This window comes from Sphaerodactylus townsendi, linkage group LG09, assembly GCF_021028975.2.
Source record: "Sphaerodactylus townsendi isolate TG3544 linkage group LG09, MPM_Stown_v2.3, whole genome shotgun sequence".
Classification (NCBI taxonomy): Eukaryota; Metazoa; Chordata; class Lepidosauria; order Squamata; family Sphaerodactylidae; genus Sphaerodactylus; species Sphaerodactylus townsendi.
This window is the reverse complement of record NC_059433.1, coordinates 27568257-27580549: the sequence shown is the minus strand read 5'-3', so window position 1 is coordinate 27580549 and position 12293 is coordinate 27568257. Positions and strand designations below refer to the sequence as shown.

Here is a 12293-nt window from a genome sequence, read left to right as displayed (position 1 = left end):
TACAATCTCAATGGTATGTGCTATGAAGCGGCTCCTTAACTATGTTTAAAATCACTCCCGTACAGACTGCAAAAGGATGAGGCAAGCAACCAATAGCCAAACAGTGCATAGTATGGGTGTGTGGATATCTTCTTGAACACATACTTTTGAGCTAAAGTACTGAACTAATGGGTAAGGGAAGCTCCAATACAGTCATATCTTATGACTGTGGATCACCTACAATATGCATTCCAAGAAACCAAGGAAACATCACATTTAAACAAGCAACACCAGCGCATTCAACCTCCTGTGCTCAAGAGTTGTCTAATGTTGTACATACTTCCATAGATACAAACCCAAACACAGTTATCGATGCTGGCTATATCGTTGCCAACAACAAGCAGCAGCTTGCTCTTCAGTACTGACTTGACGTAGAAAATAACTGCACACTCATTATTGTCTCCTGAGCTCACCTCTGTTCACGGAGATCAACTGCCATGTTACAAACTTCTGAGGCTCTGAATTCCAAAGTACTGGATCTAGGAAGCAAACCTGACAGTTAAAGGTGAGCAAATGTCCTTTCTGTTCCAAGGAGCCCCTTGGCCATGACACCAACTCAGGTGTTTGGCAAGATAGCCACAAGTGCAATCTGTAGGTCGCAAATGGCAACTCCAGCTGCCTTCACTGTTTGCTCCCCCCACTCAGACTGCACTCACATTTTGCCACCATAATGGCTTTCTGCTGCTGGACGAACCCACTTGCATGTTCAGTTTAAGAAGCAGAAGTATGGTGATTAAAAAAAAAAAGACTGTTGAGCTACCAATCCCGGACTGCAGTAGAAGAACAAATGCAACTGGGACCGGTAGGAGTTGGTCACAAGATCAGATGGGTCAGACTTCTCCTGTGCAACCTCTGTATGGATGCAAGGAGAGGATATAATTATTTCTGCTTATATGTGTGGAAAAGAGAGAAGGGTGTGTATCAGGGCCAGAGTGCGTGTGCCAGCCCCTGCCATGCCCCGGAATGTCCCCGCCACACCCCTGCACTGGCATGCGCCCAGTGCATCACGCATCCCCCTGGCCCCCTTGATGCGACGCCACTGGTGTGTATGCTGCTGCTTCCATAGCTGAGACAGTAGAGCAAATTCTGCTACTTGCCACAGTGATTTCATAACTCACATACCCCTCTCCAACTCCCATTTTTTAATTAAAAATTGCTTGCTTTCTAGGCTGGGTACAGGCATCAAAGTTCTGCTCAGCATGTTACATTTATAAACTTCTGCTACATCCTTTCCTTCTAAAAACAAACCCAATACTAATAGACTTTACTGCTTTCAAGACCACCTGATGTCCCTCTGCTCTATCACTATTAACCATTGTAGTTCTGTCTCTCTTCCTACAGCATTACCTGTATAATATTGTATGTTTAATGGACTCCTACGTCTGTTGGTGGCTGAGGGGAAAAGTACTAGTCTGTTGGGGTTGGATAGGTTTGGAAGGCTGGGCATTTCAGTTATGGGAATATTGTGTGAATGAATCAGTATTTGGATTGCTCTGTGATGAATTTAAAAATGTTCCCCGAAGGATTGGGACATTATACAGTTTCACCAGTATCACTGATCCTTGATCCTGCAGTGGTGCCAGCTGGGCATGTACCATTTGCACTGCAGGCCCAAGATCGATACAGAATTAGATCAACATTAGAGCAAGAAATATTGGAGTCAGTTATGCACAAGTGCTGGAAAACGGCTTGGCAAATTTTTTGCTGATTCAACTTATTACGCCATGCATGGCTACGGGTAGAGGTCCTGCCGAGCTTCTAATGAACAGAAAGTTGTTGGACCGGATGCATCCAGATTTGGTGGAGGAGCGATCATCTCAGCGGGAATTGGGCCAAAAGGCACCACAGCCAATTGTGCAAGATGATGATGATGATGATGATGATGATGATGATGATGATGATGATGATGATTATTATTATTATTATTATTATTATTATTATTATTATTATTATTATTATTATTATTATTATTATTAATTATATTTATAAGCCGCCCTCCCCCGGAGGGCTCAGGGCGGCGAACAACAGACAGTAGAGCACCATAAAATCAATAATATCAAACTATAAAATCATTAGGAATAGCTCTATATATTAAAACCCAGCCCCATTAAAAGCAGCGTTCTGACATCAAATATATCGATGGCGTCTCTCTAATCAATCCCCTAGAAGGAAAAGGGGGGAAGAAAGGGGCGGTAGGTGTATAGATGTTATAGGGAGAAGCGGAGGAGGGGGGGAGCCATCAGCGGCCGGACCCCTCAAAGGCCCGGTGGAACAGCTCTGTCTTGCAGGCCCTGCGGAAATCATTTAGATCCACACTTGAGATTGAACCAGCGTAACTGGAGACAGAGCATTCCACCGAAGCAGAACCCAGAGCTGTAAAAGCTCTGGCCCGGGTGGAGGCCAGCCGCATCATTGAGGGACCAGGGACCACCAGCAAGTTGGCCTCTGCTGAACGTAGAGGCCGAGTTGGGACATATGGGGCAAGACGGTCCTAATTTATGTAAGGAATTATGGGGCTGGCCTGCACTGGATACCACTGGCAGTGATGCAAGCCACAGGTCCATTATCATATAGGGTAGAGACAGGAGATGTTCATTGCCAACCTGTGGATCGAACAGTGGCATAGTGTCAAGGGGGCAGGGGGTGCATGACTCACTGGGCACGCACCAGTGTGTGGGTGTTTCGGGGCGTGGTGGGGGCACATGGCACACGCGTGCCCTGGGCGCAGTTTCCCCTCGCTATGGCTGTAGGATCAAATGAGAAGTAAGTGGCAGGTCTGCTTTAAAAAAGAGGATGAGGCACGAGTATTGGGGCAAGAGGAATGGGTATTAACAAACAGTGAGTTTTCATGTTCAGCACGAGTGAGTTGTAATTATAGTGTGGTCGTATTGCGCAAAATAAATTTTGTCATACCCTTGCTGCTCGTCGGGTTATTGAGATACAACAGCGCTCCTGAATAAAGACAGACTCTAGATGCTGTGAAAGCCACCACGCACAGTCCATTCTTCGTTACTTAAGGCTATAAAATAAGAAAAGTTATATATTTTTAATGTAACCAAGTCATATTGGTGCCAATTTTTTGATGGCACTCATTTTTAAAAAATACTTTTGAATTGCAACTGAGAAAATATGAGTTCACAAAGTCCTCATGGAAATGTGCTTTGAGATTCTTTGCATGCATTTTTAGAGGTGGAACCATACCACTGTACTGAATCTCTGGATGAAAAAAAAGTATCTTATCAAGAAATGGTGTTAATTGAGTGAAAAATCTTTATCCCCCTTTCTAATTGAATGGGGTATGCCACATTCTAGCCAGGTACTTAATACTTGAAACTGATTAGAGTGTCTTGATTGGAATATAAAGAAATTTAGGTGAACTGACAACGGCAAAAGATTTAGTAATGAAAGCACCTTTTAAAGGAGCAGGCATAAAAATGGTCACACAATAGATCTGCTGTTATCTTCTCAAAGGAAGGGACTCTTATGTGCCAACAGAGATTAATTTATCCTGTGTTGGGAAATGTGTATTTCAGTAGTGTGGTTTTTTTAGAATTAAGTGTTTTAAGAACTTCTCAATAGCAAATGAGGTGTAGGAATATATGGCTGACAGGTTTTAACTGTCAAGTATTTTGCGTATTTAGGGTGGCAGGAAAAACAACAACAGTTCATTGCTAAATGCACTGGTATGGAGCACAGGCACCAATTTGCTTCCACTGTGCTCTGTCTCCGTTCACTATATGCATTTATAACTAAAAATATTATACAGACCTAAGTCTAAGAATGGCAAAAGTATAGAGATGTTCATCAGCATGATTTGGAATTATGACTTCAGATTTAAATGCATTTGGAATTTCCAAATATTCAAAAGTCCATTAAAGTCAATAGGAAATAGCACTTTCCTATAAAAAGGCAGTCCACTTTTTTAAAAGGTTCCCCTCAACCCCCTGGTGGCTGCCCCAATGGCAGAGAGCTGAACCAATCTGGCAAATGCACTGCAACAATTATATAGCACATCTTATTTTTGTGATTAATACATGCTGGAAATAAATTAAACTAAATAAACTAACCTTATTAATCAATCTAATTAAACAGTGGCCAATTATGCATCAGGTGTCTACTGCACAATGGGGGTCAATGTCCACTGCAGCATGATTTCTCGTACGAATGTATTTCCTCGAGCCTTGCTTTCACTTTCCATTCTCTCCGCAGCAAGTGATACCATTTCTAGAATGGCTTTTAATTTGCTTCAAGTCCAAAGCAGGCAGATTTGCCAGTGAGCATAGCTTTGTCCCAGACATCTTCCCTCCACTCACAGCCAGCCTACCTAGATCCACTTTTCCCACTCCCTTGAACTGCTGTCCACACCTCCCCCCTTGCATTTTGCCAGCTCCTTCCTGCTTCTCTAAATCCTAATATCAAGATATCAATATCTCAATATAATAATAACAACAGAGAGTTGGCTTTTGCAAGGAACAGTACAAGCATGCTCCACCACACTTTTTGACTCCCCCACACCTTCCCTGCTCTACTTCCACTCTTTCCAATGATCAAGAGGACTATTTAAAACTTTATTTCAAATAAGTCTCTTTTAAAAAACAAGTCTTCTTTCTTCTCCTGCAGCAGCAACAGGAGGACAGAGAGAGAGAGAGAGAGAGAGAGAGAGAGAGAGAGAGAGAGAGAGAGGGAATGTGTGTATGGAGAGGAAGCAGCATCTAGTCCAGGAATTGATTTGCCTCTTTCGTTGGGAAGGGGATCATTTTTGGGATGGGCGGCATAACTGCAATCACAGGTATATCAATATAACTGCAATTTAAAGGACTTTAGCAAAGATAAAGGGCTTTAACAAAGGTGTGATGAGATCTATGCCTTTAAGAAGGAGTTGAAGGGTGGAGTAAGAGAACCAGGAAAAGCACAGGCCCGTTGAGACTTCAGCAAGCAGCTGCGCAGCAGGCAGTGAATGGCTCCTTGCGTGTAAGCAGAGAAATGTGAGGAGACCACACTACAACTTCACTATGCAGCTAAGAGCCCTGAGGTAAATGTTCCATGCATAACGAGTGAATGAGTCAACCAATCCTAAAACTTTTCCTAAGTACATACATACACTAAGAGTGGGAATTGATTCAGCAGTGAGTTTACTGGAAAGGGCCACAGGGAGAACAGTTTCAGAATACAGAGCATCAATCAACAGTCAGTAATCTGGGAACAGAGGAGAGTACAAAGCAGCTATGCCCACTATCCAATTGCAAAGGGCCAATGTAAAAGTGATTCCTCTGCTCTGTACTTGTTTCACAATTCTACAACTGCAGACAATTGTCACTCATAAACATTACTTTAACTCTACTCTCACCCTCCTTGGCAAAACCATTATGACATCAATTACGGGACACTCAGTTCCCTACCCTACTACATTTAATGCCAGGCTACCTGAGGCACATGTTTCACTTCCATTTCACAGCCACCCCATCCTGCTTTCTAGAGGAGACAGTGATGATTCTGAGCACCCAAAATTATAAAATTTGGAAATATTTTAAAATATATTATTTGCTGAACCCCGAAGATTTCTGAATTTCACATCCCTAGTGTCTACTGGTTCTTCATCTAACCATGTAGTGTCATCCCTGGACTTGTCACCTTTAAGGAAGTGAAAATCACTTAGTATATGGCAGTAATTTGATATACGACATTAATTTGTAGTTTGTTATTACACTGCAGCTATGAAACAGTTTTCTGAATATTTACTCAAACAGGACATGCAAGCAAAATACATGGTCTTCAAATGAGAAGCTGATATGACAGGCTTCTGGGGCAAACAAAATCCATCCTGAAAATGTCAGCACTGAAAAGAATAAAGACATAACCAAAATGGTTCAGATCTTCAAAATTGTGCATTGGCTGCCTCATGTACAAATAATTTACAACACTATGGTTGGCTTAGATGTTCAGTCATGTCTGAGTATCAAAACAGGATCCTGGTATAGACAAATTATTTGCTTCTGATGCACTGGAATAGGAGAGGAAAAGGCAACAGCTGGAACACAAATGGCATGAAATTGGATTGAAAATGAGTATCTCAAAAATGAAATGGATGCATTGGGAGTGCTGTCAAGTAGCCTTTGCAAAAATCAGCAGTGAAGAAATTGAGGAAGTTAAGACTTACATCTACTGTCCCCCCCACCTAATCAACAAAAACATTTTTATATAAATGCAGTGAGACAGCTTTAAAAGAATGAGGCATAACTGATAGACAATAAACTTTTAACTGAGACTACGGGATAACTTTACTACTCAGTCATCAAGTCTATGCCAGTTGTCAAGTTGCCAGCTGGCAAGATTAACTGATGTAAGAAAATGAGCAAAGATATGCATTCAGATTTTAACTAACTGAAACCTAAGTTAATACTGCTCCATAGAAATTGTTACAGATTCCAGTTGAAAAACTAATAATAGTTGATAACACTTGAAAGTCTTCAGTGACTAGAGCTGCCATTCCAGCTTGGGAAATTCCCAGAGATTTGGGGGAGGAGGGTGTCTAGGAAGGCTGGAGTGACGGGAAGGGAGGGAGTTCAGTTGGGATGTGATGTAATGCATCCTGTCCCCCAAAGGTTCCATTTCCTGTTAGAATGACAACTGATCTCTATAGTCTGAAGATCAGTTGTATTTAGAGTTCCAACTCCAAGTTGGGATATTTGAGGAGGGACGTAGCTCAGAAAGGATGTGATGCCATACAGCCCACAGTCTAAAGATGCCATTTTTCTCCAGAGCAATTTATCTGAATAGTCTGCAGATCAGCCGAAACTCGAGAAGAACTCCAGACTCCTCATAGAGACTGACAACCTGAGATGTGACTATTATTTTGGCCACTAGTTTAGTACAGGTTTGAGAGAAGACTCAGCAGACGTAACTGGCAAAAGTATTTTCTAGTAAACACAGTAACTCTTAGATCTAGCTATTGAAGAAAGCTGGCACTGATTGGACAGAGATCTAAGTTAGCTCACAGATTTGGAGTGGGCTTCAATTTGGTAAATGTGAAAATCTAAAATCTCTCATTTTAATAGTCCTTAAAATTTGCTAGAGGACGCCCCTTCTAAAAGGAGGAGTAAAATTATCCCTTTCAGCCCTGCCATTTTACTGATATAAATTCTTCTCAGAATCTTTTAGCCAGGGTGGAGAAGACAGTCAAGCAATCAAACTGAGGACTACGGTTGCCAGCCATGCTGGTGCCCGTGCCAAAGCATTTAGGAGTTTAAAAAAACAAGGCACCCTTCTGCTGAAGTGTTTTAGCACAAGTGCAAAAACCAACCAGCCAGTGTGGTGTAGTAGTTAAGGGTAGGTGGACTAATTGGAGAACCAGGTTTTATTCCATACTCCTTCACATGAGTGGCAGACTCTTATCCGGTGAACTAGATTTGTTTCCCCATTCCTTTATACCTCCTGAGTGCAGAGGCGTAGCTCCAAGGGGACATGGCTCACCCCTGTGGGGGCATGGCGAGGGCGTTCCGGGGGCATGGGGGGCATTCTGGGGGCGTGGGTGGCATTCCAGGGCATTCTGGGAGCAGAGGACACACCAGTGCACCGGGCACTTTCCCCCCTTGCTACGCCTTTGCCTGCGTGACCTTGGGCTAATCACTGTTATTCAGAACTCTCTCAATCCCACCTACCTCACAAGGTGTCTGTTGTGGGAAGAGATAGGGAAGGAGTCTGTAAGCCCCTTGAGTCTCCTTACAGGAGAGAAAGGAAGGTATAAATCCAAACTCCTCTCCTCTTCTTAACCAAACTGAATTCTGATGGTACATTCAACAGTTAACAGGAGGACACACATAAGCACATTCTCTCTCTCTCTCTCTCTCTCTCTCTCTCTCTCTCTCTCTCTCTCACACACACACACACACACACACACAAAGTTTGCATGTTTAGAGAACAATTCAACCTCCCTTCCCAAAAAATCCTTGTTTACTTCTTCAAGCCTTTATCTTACTGGAAAACACAACTTAGAAGTCTTTGGCATGCTTAATAGGCGTTGGCTGAGCATACTGAATAAAACATGGATCTTGTCCTTTGGACCATGGCATACATTCAATTAATCTACTCAAGCACGCTAATGAGAGTGTACACACACACATACACACACAAAACGTCTGAGAACTACCATTGGAACATATTAATGCAGAAATCAGTTGTGTAGGAGAAACACAGGAAAATTACACAGAACTGAACAACACAACCATTCCCCAATGAAAAGAAAAAGTAGAACATTAACTCTTTCTCATGTTAATAGCAAAAACCCAACATAACAGCTAATAATGAATTGTAATTGTAAATGAACTGTATTACAGAAATAAAGGACTATGAATTGGTGGATTCCGCACAGCACAAATATAACTAGGACATTATAAAAAAGCATTTTGGGAAGAATTTTGCACAGCTTTTAGAAATCTTTTTCGCCCAATCCAGGTAAAAGATGAGTTGAGCGTGTTTTGTGGTTCTGATATTCTTCTGAACAAGCAAGAGGAGTTGACACAGGTATGCGGCAGCCAATTACACCAATGCAATGAAGGAAACCATACTTGGAGAAACCATCTATGGTCTGTGCGGAAAATAAAAGTAATATAATTAACTGTAATTTTTTTCATTTCTTACCAGGAATTGCAACTGTTTGTTGCTGAGGTAGTAATGGAGGTATATTTATACAAAAGAGAAAAAAGTAGGGAAAAAAACACAATTGATTTACTTCACAATAACAGTGTACTGTACAGGCTAAAGTGTCATAATAACGTGGTTACTGAAATACAAATACTGGTCTTTTTTAAAAAAATAACCTTTTTAAAACTTATATGCCAATAAAGGTTCCATACTGATTGAAATCCAAATAGATTGGGTAAACCTCAGGCTAATCACTCTGTAGAACCCATATTACAGTTACTGTGGGAGCCACATTACAAAAGGGGAAATTTAGGAAGAGTAGTTCAGGTCTCCCCTTGGGTTAGTACGCCCCCCCCCCGCCAAAAAAAAGAGGAAGAGGGACCCAAACCTTTACTCTGAAATTCATTTCTGTCCCCATGCACACCTGCAGGCTGTTACAGAAACTGTTCTGTGCAATGTGTTAAAAGTGCACAGTTTAATCCAAATGAAAAAAAGAGAAACATCAGTCATTAGCATATCACACTTATCTTTCCAATTTCATTGCCAAGGCAACCTTTTTTTTTCCTTGGGAGTTCCTTTTCCATTGCCACATACCCCTCTTTGACAATGACAGAAGCGGTTGGCAGTACTACATCAAACTGTTCACAAAAACGGTCTTGATTGGCAAGGTACAAAACTATTAACTGCCACTCTTTTTTCCAGAGTAATTGGAGTATGCACAAGGAAGAAGAGTTTGGATTTATCTCCTCCCCTCCCTTTTTCTCCTGTAAGGAGTATCAAAGTAACTTACAAACTCCCTTCCTCTCCCCACAACAGACACCAATTGGCCATGCTGACAGAGGCTGATGGGAATTGTAGTTCCTGAACATCTGGAGAGCCACAGGTTCCCTACCCCTGGACTAGTCCAAGGTCACCCAGCAGCAAGCTACCCTTGTGCTACAACCAGTGTCTCAAGGTCTTGGTAATTTCAAACAGAGTTTTATGGGAACATATGGAAATTGAACAGCCACTGCTTATGATTCCAGCAGACCATTATGAAGTTTTATCACCCGCCATTGCTGCAGGGTTGCACCCACCAGCAACAAGATATGAGATGTGATGGAAAGAGTGGCAACTGAGCCCTCAGAGATGCCCTCATGTAGTCCCCTGAAGACACAACACTCGGCAAACACAGTCTGAATCTCTGTGCACAATGATGAACTCTGTGCATGAGCACATTATAAAACTCAATTGTGCTGCTAATGATCACCAGCTGCACATCCAGGAGAATGCAAATCATGGCCGTGATGTTGACCATGATTCTAACAATGCTAACCTAACTGCAACCAACACGCAGCCCTGTATACTTGCTACATTTCAGCCCAGAAAGAAAATGTTTGCCTCCCTGAGATACATACCCAAGACACTCTTGGTAACAAGTCACTTGTTGGTCAATCCCAGCTCACCACTCATGGACTATAGGGATGGCTGAACATCCATTCATTTGCTACAAACACCTTTGGTTAGCAACTACTGTAAAATCAATCACCGCATGCACTGAGGACCTATCACCCAGTGAGTGACTTTTTCACCTTTTGTCTTGTTTCTGTGCAACTTGACAGCTGCAAACATCTGGATTCTATCTTTGAACTGCTACTTTGATCTAGCACAATAGTGCAAGAGTTAGAATGTTTAAAAAGTTTTTTTTAAAGAAAAAAGTGGCACTTTCAGAAACACTGCTGACATTTCAAACACCGCACTACAGTGATTCAGAAGTGCAAGGATCACCTGAAAATGGAAGGAAGGTGTTTTTAAAAGTCTCAGCCTCTTTGCGAATGAGACACATGGCTTTGTAGGAAAATATTTCAAAAACCTCTTAGCAGATAGGCACCAAAATGGTTGCAACTGAAACAGTGGCGTACCTGAAGAAAATGTTGCCCAGGGTAAGCACTGAATTTGTGCCCCCCCCCTCCATGAAGGTAAGCCCCTCCCCGTACCTCTCCAAAGTGGGTGGGTCGGTGCTTGCTCACTTTAGGTGCCTTAAGCACACTACTCAGCCTCACCAGCTCCACCATGGCTGCATGTCCCCTGCACAGCATGCCTGCCACCAAAACAGTGAGCCAGGGGAGCACTGCCGCTTGCAAGTCACACTTCCCCTAGCACGGTGCAGCGCAATACTTGTCTTCCAGTCTTATGTCCCCCTAGCTGCAGACTGTCTCCTCGACTTGTCCATGGCCAGTTGCTGGCTGCTGGGAGGCCCTTGCCCCAGTGATGTGCCTTATCACTGGGAGGGTCCTGAAGCTCAGCGCAGCCCTGGGCCTCTCTGCTTGCTCCTGCTTGGAAGAGGCAGGCTGGTGAATGGGGGAAGAAGCGGGTGCTGGGTGGGCACCCTAGCAGCAGCCTAAGGCTGGTGGGGAAAGGGGGCGGCTGAATGTGTTCCCACATGACAAATGCAAGTGGTACCTGGGTTGCGAGACACCCCCCCCCCGACATACACCAGTGATCTGAAATGACTCAAAAATAATTAACAAGCATCAGCTAAAACGGATTACAAAAGCTGATTGAAAGGACATGTATCTCATTATTTCTGTATTTTTATTCCCCACAGGTAAAGAATGCACAAAATGGGTGACAAGCTGAAACTATAACCAAAATGGAGGTCCCTGACACCAAAGCCTGAGAAATAGCAATTGTAATAAGGGTATTTTCAAGCTTATTTATTTACTATCAAAAGCAGCAAAGTCTCACAATAAACAACTAACATGCTTTTATAGCTTGTAAGGATTTCAGGCAGCAGTTGTTGTCATTTACTGTCTTGTTTCAATAATATTTAAAATGCATCCCTTGAAAAATCTACTACGGGCATTTAAAATTTGTATAATTAAACTAGTATAATTAAACCAAAAGGCTGACTTTCCTCAGTTAAATACATTCAAATCCTAAATGCCTTCTCTGAATGATCATTATTTTTTTACAGGGAACAATTTTCCAAAGTCTGCTACAGATAAGCTGAGAACAAAAGCAGATTTTAAACTATGGCCCAACACCAACCATTGCCACTAACTGGGTAAATCAAAAAAATATCATGCAACCTAAGAATAAGCAGAATATGCCATTCTAAGTCTACCCAGGTTCCTCATTTCTTCAAATAGCTAACAGTGGCAGCTAGCACTAGAATCTTTGGTTCAAGATTTGAACACTAGTTCTGTATTTTAACAACTAAAGGTGGCGGGGGCGGGGGGACGACTATCATTTGAAAGCCTGGTTAAAGCCTAACACAAACAGCTATAAGAAGGTTCTTGGGAAAGAATCAGGACAGCTGCAGCTCTATCTCTGCTACCTGCTGAGGGTTGCTAGGCAACTCTGGCCTACCACTGCCCCAAGGGCCTTTTATTTTACAATTAGAATGTTTGAGGGTGTATTGGGGGGGGGGTATATTTAAAAAAAACCCTGATTTTTCACTCAGAGTACTGAGACATGGCTATACATTTCTTTTTAAATCAAGCCAAGAACCGTGTCAGTCAGACCTTGCTAACATCAAATGGCTGCTGCATACGAGGATTTCTTATAGAACTGACACAATCTGGTAACAATGGTACACTTTTAAATGGTGACATTTTGACTCTATGGGAGGA

General features: G+C 42.4%; 1 long non-coding RNA gene across 1 annotated transcript; it reads left to right on the top strand.

Moving 5' to 3' along the window:
• The first annotated feature begins 409 nt into the window (after positions 1 to 409).
• On the top strand, positions 410 to 11398 carry LOC125439531. The gene is made up of 3 exons (XR_007245538.1): positions 410 to 544; positions 8491 to 8559; positions 11267 to 11398. It is a non-coding gene; the product is annotated as an uncharacterized LOC125439531 (long non-coding RNA).
• Positions 11399 to 12293: the final 895 nt, after the last annotated feature.